Source organism: Anopheles merus, unplaced genomic scaffold (genome assembly GCF_017562075.2).
Source record: "Anopheles merus strain MAF unplaced genomic scaffold, AmerM5.1 LNR4000019, whole genome shotgun sequence".
NCBI lineage: Eukaryota > Metazoa > Arthropoda > Insecta > Diptera > Culicidae > Anopheles > Anopheles merus.
This window is the reverse complement of record NW_024427599.1, coordinates 148,599-160,000: the sequence shown is the minus strand read 5'-3', so window position 1 is coordinate 160,000 and position 11,402 is coordinate 148,599. Positions and strand designations below refer to the sequence as shown.

The following is an 11,402-nucleotide window of genomic DNA, read 5'->3' as shown; positions in this document are numbered from 1 at the left end:
CAATGTTCATGTGTCCTGCAGTTCACATTATGACGCGCATTTAGCTGCGGTCTTCATCGATCCATGAGCCGAGTGATCCCCTGCCTAGGGTTTAAAGAGTGCCTTTCGGCGCCGAGTGGCGTAACCGCGTTCAAAGTTTGGTATGCAACACACTCGACCTGCAACAATGGGTTACTCAAACTTGTACAAGTACAAGTGTTGTCTCTTACGAGACGTCTTGATATGCTCTCTACAAAAGCGTGCGCTAGTGTAGGTACAAATTAATGTACGTCCCAGATAGTGACGATCTCTGGGAGGAAGAACCTTAAGGAACTTCCCGCACACATCAAGACTAGGGTTTGGGCGTGTCCATGCCGGCGCCGAGTACAAGTTACCGCGTTCAAAGTTTGGTAAGCAGCGCACTCGACCTCCAACACAACACGTCCCGTGTCTTGATATGCTCTCTACAAAAGCGTGCGCTAATGCAGGTACAAATTAATGTACGTCCCAGATAGTGACGATCTCTGGGAGGAAGAACCTTAAGGAACTCCCCGCACATATCAAGACTTTAGGTGAGAACGGCCAATCACCTATTTCTCTTAGTAAAACTCACAACTCATTCCTTGGGTTTGGAAGTGTCCATGTCGGTGCCGAGTACAAGTTACCGCGTTCAAAGTTTGGTAAGCAGCGCACTCAACCTCCAACATAACCCTTCACGTCTTGATATGCTCTCTACAAAAGCGTGCGCTAATGCAGGTACAAATGAATGTACGTCCCAGATAGTGACGATCTCTGGGAGGAAGAACCTTAAGGAACTCCCCGCACATATCAAGAATTATAGGTAACGCTGCCAATTACCTGTTGCTCTTAGTAAAACTCACAACTCATTCCTTGGGTTTGGAAGTGTCCATGTCGGTGCCGAGTACAAGTTACCGCGTTCAAAGTTTGGTAAGCAGCGCACTCGACCTCCAACATAACACTTCACGTCTTGATATGCTCTCTACAAAAGCGTGTGCCTATGTAGGTACAAATGAATGTACGTCCCAGATAGTGACGATCTCTGGGAGGAAGAACCTTAAGGAACTCCCCGCACATATCAAGACTTATAGGTGAGAACGGCCAATCACCTATTTCTCTTAGTAAAACTCACAACTCATTCCTTGGGTTTGGAAGTGTCCATGTCGGTGCCGAGTACAAGTTACCGCGTTCAAAGTTTGGTAAGCAGCGCACTCAACCTCCAACATAACCCTTCACGTCTTGATATGCTCTCTACAAAAGCGTGTGCCTATGTAGGTACAAATTAATGTACGTCCCAGATAGTGACGATCTCTGGGAGGAAGAACCTTAAGGAACTCCCCGCACATATCAAGACTTATAGGTAACGCTGCCAATTACCTGTTTCTCTTAGTAAAACTCACAACTCATTCCTTGGGTTTGGAAGTGTCCATGTCGGTGCCGAGTACAAGTTACCGCGTTCAAAGTTTGGTAAGCAGCGCACTCGACCTCCAACATAACCCTTCACGTCTTGATATGCTCTCTACAAAAGCGTGCGCTAATGCAGGTACAAATTAATGTACGTCCCAGATAGTGACGATCTCTGGGAGGAAGAACCTTAAGGAACTCCCCGCACATATCAAGACTTATAGGTAACGCTGCCAATCACCTATTTCTCTTAGTAAAACTCACAACTCATTCCTTGGGTTTGGAAGTGTCCATGTCGGTGCCGAGTACAAGTTACCGCGTTCAAAGTTTGGTAAGCAGCGCACTCAACCTCCAACATAACCCTTCACGTCTTGATATGCTCTCTACAAAAGCGTGTGCCTATGTAGGTACAAATGAATGTACGTCCCAGATAGTGACGATCTCTGGGAGGAAGAACCTTAAGGAACTCCCCGCACATATCAAGACTTATAGGTAACGCTGCCAATTACCTGTTTCTCTTAGTAAAACTCACAACTCATTCCTTGGGTTTGGAAGTGTCCATGTCGGTGCCGAGTACAAGTTACCGCGTTCAAAGTTTGGTAAGCAGCGCACTCGACCTCCAACATAACCCTTCACGTCTTGATATGCTCTCTACAAAAGCGTGCGCTAATGCAGGTACAAATGAATGTACGTCCCAGATAGTGACGATCTCTGGGAGGAAGAACCTTAAGGAACTCCCCGCACATATCAAGAATTATAGGTAACGCTGCCAATTACCTGTTTCTCTTAGTAAAACTCACAACTCATTCCTTGGGTTTGGAAGTGTCCATGTCGGTGCCGAGTACAAGTTACCGCGTTCAAAGTTTGGTAAGCAGCGCACTCGACCTCCAACATAACCCTTCACGTCTTGATATGCTCTCTACAAAAGCGTGTGCCTATGTAGGTACAAATTAATGTACGTCCCAGATAGTGACGATCTCTGGGAGGAAGAACCTTAAGGAACTCCCCGAACATATCAAGACTTATAGGTGAGAACGGCCAATCACCTGTCTCTCTGCGAGACGTGTATAAAACACTGAATATAACTCACAACTTAACCCGTAAGTAGGGAAGTGTCCATGTCGGCGCCGAGTGCAAGTTACCGCGTTCAAAGTTTGGTAAGCAGCGCACTCGACCTCCAACATAACCTTTCCCCGTCTTGATATGCTCTCTACAAAAGCGTGCGCTAATGCAGGTACAAATGAATGTACGTCCCGGATAGTGACGATCTCCGGGAGAGAGAACCTTAAGGAACTCCCCGCACATATCAAGACTGAGGTTTTGCCGTGCATGTCAGCGCCGAGTGCAAGTTACCGCGTTCAAAGTTTGGTAAGCAGCGCACTCGACCTCCAACATAACACTCCAACCTCGTTATAACTCATTATAACCACGTTAATGATCCTTCCGCAGGTTCACCTACGGAAACCTTGTTACGACTTTTACTTCCTCTAAATCATCAAGTTCGGTCAACTTCGGCCGTGCCAACTGCAACTCACGAAGGAATCGCGGAAGGTGTGCCTCCAGAGACCTCACTAAATAATCCATCGGTAGTAGCGACGGGCGGTGTGTACAAAGGGCAGGGACGTAATCAGCGCTAGCTAATGACTAGCACTTACTAGAAATTCCAGGTTCATGGGGACCATTGCAGTCCCCAATCCCTACTAAATGAGCATTTGGGTGATTTCCCGTTCCTCTCGGAATGGGGGCGCCATAAGGCGAGAACACGCTGCTGCTCACATTGTAGCACGCGTGCAGCCCAGAACATCTAAGGGCATCACGGACCTGTTATCGCTCAATCTCATCTTGCTAAACACAAGTTGTCCCGCTAAGCAGGGCAAACTAAGTGACGGGCACCCGTGAGGACACCCGCCACTCCTAACGTCAGGTGCGCCCGGAGGCACACTACTGACAGCGTTCTAGTTAGCTTGACTGAGTCGCGTTCGTTATCGGAATTAACCAGACAAATCATTCCACGAACTAAGAACGGCCATGCACCACTACCCTTAAGTTTGAGAAAGAGCTATCAATCTGTCTTACCTCAATAAGTTCGGACCTGGTAAGTTTTCCCGTGTTGAGTCAAATTAAGCCGCAAGCTCCACTTCTTTTTTTTTTTTTTTTTAAATTCTTCAAGAGTTCTTTATTGAGGACCATTGTTTCCCGAAAGAACCCCGCTCCTACCGGCGGGGGGTTACCACTAACGGATTTCCCCCCGCCGGGAATTCCGCCCGTTTGGGCCTTTCTCTTTATTTATTTGAATTCAAAAAACTTTTTTTTTTTTTTTTCACTATTTTTCCTTTCGTGAAAGGTTTTCGTTGCCGCCTTTTTAACATTAAATATGTTCCGGTAACCGTTGTCCTTGTCCTAATCCTTGCAGGTTTCACCGTATCATCACAGAGCTGCGTCAGCGCGCGGACACGTTCGCCGATGTTACGGCAGCTCGCTCGTCATCCGTGAGGCTGCTTCTTCGTTCGGCAAGCTGGGAGCTCGGCAGCTCGTCCCACGGGGGAGGCTGAGCCTCGACCTCCGCTTGCCGTTGCTCCAGCCGCCGCTGCCTCTCTCTCTGCCGCCGGTTAATGCGACGCCGCTCCACTTCCGCTGCAGATGGTGGTAGTCGCCCACGTCGTTGGCGACCCTGCGGAACAGCTCCTAGCACTCCGGCCCGACGCCTTTCCCGGTATTGGAGCTGCATAAAGTTACGCCGCAGTCGCCGCATCTCCATCGTGCGTGGGGAGGGAGGCAATCCCCGGCTGCGCGGGGGGATTGGCGGCTCTGGAGGGCTGACCTCCTCCTCCTCGACCTCCCCTGTCGGCTCCGCTACGTCGTCGGCCGCGTCGTCATTGGCCGCTGCGCGTGCCAAGATAGCCGGGACGACCTCGTCCACGCCGAGCCGCTCCTGCCGACGCCGCTGCCGCATCCGCCGGGCGCTGCGGTTGCGCACCTCTCGGCGTCGCATCAGCCGTCTCCGCTCTGCCTCCGCCATGTCCTCGGGCGGGCTGGATGCAGGAACTGGCTGAGCAGCCTCGGCGGCTGCCAAGTTTTGCTGCTCCTCCCGCCAGTCCTCCTGCAGAACGGAGAGGATCTGCCGAGCCGCTTGCTGGATGCGGTCCCACCACTCCGCACTCTCCAACAGGCGGCTGCCGAGGTTGTCCTCGTCGACGCCGTGCAGCAACTCCGCGCGAACATCCGCGAAGCGGGGACACTGGAACAGTACGTGGGCCACCGACTCGACCGACCCTGCGCACCTGGGACAGTCCGGGGATGGAGCGAACCCGAACACGTGCAGGAACTCGTGGACGAAGGCGTGTCCACTGAGAACCTGCGAGAGGTAGAAATCTACCTCTCCGTGTTTCCGCCCCGTCCACAGGCGCACGTCTGGCACTTGTCGGTGGGCCCAACGTACATAGCGGCTAGTGTTCTGCGCCGCCTCGTCGTCCCACTGTTGCTGCCACAGCTGCTGTGATGCCTCCTTCTCCTCCTGGCGAATCGCCTCTCGACTGCTGTCCGGGCTCAACTGCAGTCGGTTGTAGCAGCGGGCGTCTTCCTTCACCAGGAGGTGGTAGGGCAGTTCTCCGGCCAAAACCACCGCTACCTCGCAGCTGGTGGAGTGGAAGGCGCTCGTGATGCCCTGGGCCAGGGGCCGTTGCACGCGGTCCAAAATCCGCCTGCACCACTGCAGGTCCGCGGCTTCTGCCCAGACGGGTGCGCCGTAGCGGATGATGGACGCGGCCACTGCGGCGAGCAGCTTCCGCTTGCTCACTTGGGGGCCGCTGTGGTTGCGCATGACGCCACGCAACGCTCGCACCACACGGAGGGCCTTGTCCGCGACCATCTCGACGTGTGGGCGCCACGACAGGTGGTCGTGAAGCATGACCCCCAAGTAGCGGATCGACCGCTTCGAGCGCACTTCCACTCCACAGATGTTAACTGGGATATTTCTATACCCGCTGCGTTTGCTCGACACCATCAGCAGCTCCGTTTTCTCCGGTGCCAGGGAGAGATGGTGCTGCATCATCCAGCCGTTGACTGCTACCACCGCTTCTTCCGCAATCGCTGCTGCGTGCTCCGGTGTTGTCCCCGCTGCCAGGATCGCAAGATCGTCGGCGAATCCCACGATGGAGGCGCCCTCAGGGAGCTCTACGGCTAGCACGCCGTCGTACATAATGTTCCACAATGTGGGGCCCAATATGGACCCCTGTGGAACACCTGCCGATACTCGGCGGGTAACCGGCCCGTCCGCCGTGTCGTACGTGAGCTCCCTGTCGGCGAAGTAGTCCTGCAGTATGCGGCACAACTGCACGGGGACTCCCTTCGCCTGGAGCGCCTCGGCGATGCTCTGCCAGCTAGCCGTATTGAACGCGTTACGGACGTCCAGGGCCACAACCATGAGGCAGCGCCGGTCACGGTTGTTTGTCCTTCCAAAGGACTTCGCCCTTCGTCCCGCGTCCACGACTTGCTGTATAGCCTGCAGAGTCGATCGCCCTCGCCGGAATCCGAACTGCTGCTCAGACAGTTGCGGACTCTCTGGATCCTCGATGTATTCGTTGAGCCGGTTCAATAGCAGCCGCTCCAAAGCCTTGCCCGTATTGTCCAGCAGGCAAATCGGGCGAAAGGACGACGGTTCGCCCGGTGACTTGCCTGGCTTTGGCAGGAGCACCAGTCGCTGCTTTTTCCACGGCTGCGGAAAGCAGGACGTGTCCAGGCACTCCTGAAACACCCGGCGGAAGGGCTCCGGTTGCTGCCTGAGAGCAACCGTAAGTGCGGCGTTCGGTACTCCATCAAGCCCAGGAGCCTTCCGCGGGTGCATGCTGGCTGCTATATTTTCCAGCTCGGTCAGGCCGATCGATCGGAGCGGCGCCATGTTGCCAACTCGGAGATCAGGCCACTCTACCGGCGGATGAACCGGGAACAAGGCGTCGACAATTCGCCGCAGTTCTGCTGGATCGCGTTCCGGGGCTGAGCGGGCCGCCTGGAACCAGTGGAAGACCTTCCGGAAAAAGTTTCCGGTTTCATCCTCCCTGATCGACAGCAAGAACCGGTCGAACGCCTCGTTCTTACTCAAACGAATAGCCTTCCGAAGGCTCTCTCTGGCAGCTGAGAGTTCCGTATGGAGCTGCTCTTCCGGCGGGATTGTTCTCCTCGCCATCTGCTCCTTTCTGGAGAGCTCGTCGATCATTGCCTGAATCGCCGGAGTCCACCAGTAAGCTGGCCGACCTGTGTGGTCCTGCGCTGGGAAGACCCGCGACATCGTCTCGTCGCAAACGCTGGTCAGCGACTCAACCAAGCTTTCGACGCTGTTAGCTTGACGGGCGAACCCAATCATGGCCAGCGCTTTCCCGAAAAGCTGGGAGTCAAACTGACTGGTCTTCCAGCGCGTACCGGCGTTGCTTACACGGGCCGGGCGCTGTCCACGCCGTGCTGCCCGATCCCTCGTTGGTGGTGGACTCACGCCAACCTCGTACCGGACGTATCGGTGGTCGCTCAGCGTAACCACGTCGGGCACGCGCCAGCCTCGGGCGCTGTCTTCGCGCGGGTCGAGACGGCTTATCGCACTGCTGGCGAATGAAACGTCCGGTCGGCTGGGCGGGAACCGAGTTGTGCCCACTCGGTTCCCCTTGAACGTTGGTAGGCAGTCTGCCTTGTTCAGTAGCACCAGCCCGAGGTTGTCCGCCAACTGGAGAAGCTCCAAGCCCTTCGGGCAAGTCCTGCTGCTTCCCCAGTCAAGGTGCATGGCGTTGAAATCGCCGGCCAGGAGAACCCGGCTGCACCCGCGGACGATCAGGTCAATTTTCTCCATAACACTCCGGAACTCGGGGACTCCCGTCTGCGGCGACACGTAGCAGCTCACAATTGTTACTCCTCCCACGTCGGCAGCAACCACACCGAGGGTCTGACGGTGCCTGATACGCTGTATCGGCAGCCGGTTGCCGTTTACGACGATGGCAACCGTCTTACTCTCGTCCGTCACCCAATTGCCGTTATTGCGCGGTACGCAATAGGGCTCGGACAAGAGCAGAACGTCGAGACCCTCGGTGGTCATCACGTGCAACGCCAGGTCCTGGGCGTTTTCACAATGATTGGAGTTGAACTGCAGGATGTTCAGCATTGTGATGGCGGTCCTTTGCACATGGGGGCGGCGATGCGATGTGGGCCGCCGCAGACAATGCACTTCGGGTCCGAAGTGCATGACGCCGCTCGATGATCAGCAGCTCCGCAGCGCAGGCACAGGCTGGATCGATCCACGCCGGTGCATTCTGTTGTGGTATGGCCGCGCTCCAAGCAGCGGAAACAGCGAACCGCGCTTCGCTGTTGTTTTGGGGCACTGCGTACCAGGCACACCGAATGTCCGACTATGATACGCTTGTCCAGAAGGAGGTCAGCGTCCCTCCGTGGAAGTCGGACACGGGCACGCTGCGTCCCATCACGACGCTCCCACAACGACGTGGTTGCTGCAACTACTGTGCGTTCCAGCGCCCGCTGCAGGCCGCGTTCCACATCCTCTTTTGTGGCCAACATGTCGATGCCGGTAATCATCACCTCGGCCATCTCCGTGATGATCCGGCCAGTGGCCAAATCACCGACCTCCTCCTGGATGCGCTGCAGCAGCACAGCGGCATCTGCATCCTTGTTGAGTGTAAGGCGAAGGAAGTCGCGGGTCGTGCGGTAGCCCTGATGCACACACTTGTTCTCCTCCGCCAGGCGCTGATTCAGGCGGATCTTTTCGAAGAGCGCCTTGTAAGAGCAGCCCTCGGCCGGCTCAAAGATGAGCTGGTCCTGCCGAGGGCGTGCTGGACGCCGTCGCTCCTGGCGCAACTGTTCGTTACGCTGCGCCTGTACAGCAGTTGGCCGCTGCTGGTGTTGTTGCTGCTGCTGCGTGCCTGCGACCGCCTGTCGCTGTGGCTGGCGCTGCTGCTGCTGTTGTTGCGGCTGTCGCTGCTGCTGTTGCTGCTGCTGTTGTTGCTGCTGCTGCTGCTGCCGCTGATGTTGTGCTGCTGCTGCTGCTGCTGCTGCTGAGGGGGCGGCCGGGGCTTCCCCTTGGCCATTCCGCGGTATCTGCGGCGAACAACATCGGCGAAGCTGGGCTGCTCCAACTGCCGATTGTTTTCCCCCGTCGACTCCTGGGGGGCCCGCGAGGATACCGCCGCCATCATAGATGGGGCAGGTTGCGGTTGCTGCTGTTGCTGCTGGCCGCGTTGCCAGGAAAGCTCCCTGCGCAGTTGCTGCCCCAGGTCGCGGATCTCAGCCAGCATGGCATCCCGCTCCTTTCTTGCTTCCGCTTCAGCGGATAACCTGGCCTGCATGGCGTCATCCAACTGCTTTTGCAGTCCCTCGATGGTCGCTTGAAGGCATGCCACAGTTTTCATAAGTTCCGCTTTCTCCGCCTTTTCAGCCTGCAGCATGAGGTGCAGGCGAATTTCTTTCTCCTCATTGCTTTTTGCCGTCATTGACGTGCGTCCGCTGTCGACTTTGGCAGCCACTGCGGTCTTCTTCGGGACCGCTCCCAGACTACCATCGACAGACACCTGCCGTGGTCTTAGATTACGATTTGGTAAATCCATCGTCGTAATGGCGGGCTTTCGCTGTATAAGGCCCGTGGGGGTCGAAATGACCCCGGGGGTCGAATGACCCAGGGGGTCGGAATGACCCCTGGGATGCTGCGCCGCCTAGCTGGTGATCTGCTGCACGATGATGTCGGTTTCCGCTTCAACTCCGGGGTTCAGGGCGAAAAAGGTCCAATTTGTGCCCCCCTGGTGGGCGGGGGGGAGGGGGAAGGGGGTGGGGAAAAATTCAGGAGGGTGCGTCACACACGTGGGGAATTATTGCGCACCACTCCCAAATTTTTGCGGCACGTTCACTCGTCCAAACGGCTCGACCCGGAATTCCACCCTTTTTGGACCACTTTTCCGACTTTTTGACACTTATAAATTTTTTTTTTCACTGGGCGGGGGGGGGGTGGGAGCGGGGAAAATAATTTTCCCGGACTGCTGGGGTCACGCTCTACCACCCTACCAAAAATGAGAATTTTCGGGCGACCTCGACCTTATCCGACTCTTATCGGGCGCCCTACTCTATTCTGACCTCTGGGGGGGGGGGGGGGAGGGGGGGAGGGGGGAAAATAATTTTCCCGTAGTCGGCGTTACTTGCTCTACCACCCCTGCAAATTTGACAATTTTTCGGCACCTTCGGTTCCGCCGCCAACCGTCACCGGGCCGAAAATTCAAATTTTGCCCCTTGGGAATTGCGCCCCGGCCAAATTTGTCCCGTGGGTATTACTGAACTGTCACTCACAAATGTCAAAATTTTTTTCACCGATTTTCACTGTTTTTTTGTTTGATTCTTATTGTTTGCACAAAGACACGCACAATGGTGAAAACCGCACTCGAATCCGACCAAAACTCACCGAGTTATTCACGATTTACTGTTTTTTTCGTTATTTACCGCGGACACGTGCCCCAGCGGTAGCACCCCCGACACTTTTAATTTTCTCGTTTTTTCACCGATTTTCGTTCTGTTTTTTGTTAATTCACGTTCAGCGTCACTGCGCGCACCTTTCAAAACACATCCGGCAAGATTCCGGTCAATATTCACAGAGTTATTAACGATCAAAGTTCCCCATACAAAATGTATGGGGATGTAAATATACACTTTTTACCACTTTTTACTGCACGAATCGTTTCGGAAACACTTGCAAACGCTTTAGAAGCATCGATTTACTTAAAATCAAGTGCTTCCGGCACCAAAATCACGAATTTTTACTCCAAATTTCCACACCCGGAAATCGGGTGCTACCGGGGGGGGGCAAAAGTATACACAAAAACACGATTTTTCACTTTTACAAAAAATCACCGATTTTCGAGTAAATAACACCGTCTAAAGGTAAAATGGGTGCTCTGAACTCGTTTTTAGCACTTTCCGAGCGATCCGAGGCCGTTTTACACACTTTTTTCGAAACTCTGTCGGAGCGTGTTTACATACGTCTGTACCCGACGACTACTCGATGAACACTTCAAGCTCCACTTCTTGTGGTGCCCTTCCGTCAATTCCTTTAAGTTTCAACTTTGCAACCATACTTCCCCCGGAACCCGATTTTGGTTTCCCGGCAAGCTCCACTTCTTGTGGTGCCCTTCCGTCAATTCCTTTAAGTTTCAACTTTGCAACCATACTTCCCCCGGAACCCGATTTTGGTTTCCCGGAAGCTACTGAGAGCACCGAAGGTAGGTAGCGTCTCCCAATTGCTAATTGGCATCGTTTACGGTTAGAACTAGGGCGGTATCTAATCGCCTTCGATCCTCTAACTTTCGTTCTTGATTAATGAAAGCATCCTTGGCAAACGCTTTCGCTTCTGTGGGTCCTACGACGGTCTACGAATTTCACCTCTCGCGCCGTAATACCAATGCCCCCGACTACTTCTGTTAATCATTACCTCTTGGTCTATTACAAACCAACGAAACCACTCAGACCGAGGTCATGTTCCATTATTCCATGCAAAATTATTCTCGGCCAACGCCGGCCCCGGAGGACCGGACGCTTTGAACTAGCCTGCTTTGAGCACTCTAATTTGTTCAAGGTAAACGAGAGTTCCCGGGCACCATGAAGCTGGGTCGAACAAGACCTTGACCGACGAGGTCGCGGCGACAAGTTCTGACCCGTCACGGAGTAGAACGCCCAGGTACACCATTGTGAGTCGCAGCCGCGAGCGCGTACACGGACGGTCCCAACCGAGAGGCCGGGCGCCCGCGACGGACGCGAGTCTGGACGGGGTATCAACTTCGAACGTTTTAACCGCAACAACTTTAATATACGCTAGTGGAGCTGGAATTACCGCGGCTGCTGGCACCAGACTTGCCCTCCACTTGATCCTTGCAAAAGGATTTATGCTCAACTCATTCCAATTATGGACCATCGTTAGAGAGGTCCATATTGTTATTTCTCGTCACTACCTCCCCGTGCCGGGATTGGGTAAT

At 54.5% G+C, this 11,402-nt stretch overlaps 1 non-coding gene across 1 annotated transcript in view; it reads right to left on the bottom strand.

Annotated features, from left to right (window-relative positions):
- The window catches only part of LOC121601028, a 158-nt gene extending 66 nt beyond the window's left edge, over positions 1 to 92 (bottom strand). Inside the window, exon 1 of the ribosomal RNA XR_006005966.1 lies at positions 1 to 92. This exon is cut by the window's left edge and continues 66 nt beyond it. This is a non-coding gene — a ribosomal RNA (5.8S ribosomal RNA).
- Positions 93 to 11,402: the final 11,310 nt, after the last annotated feature.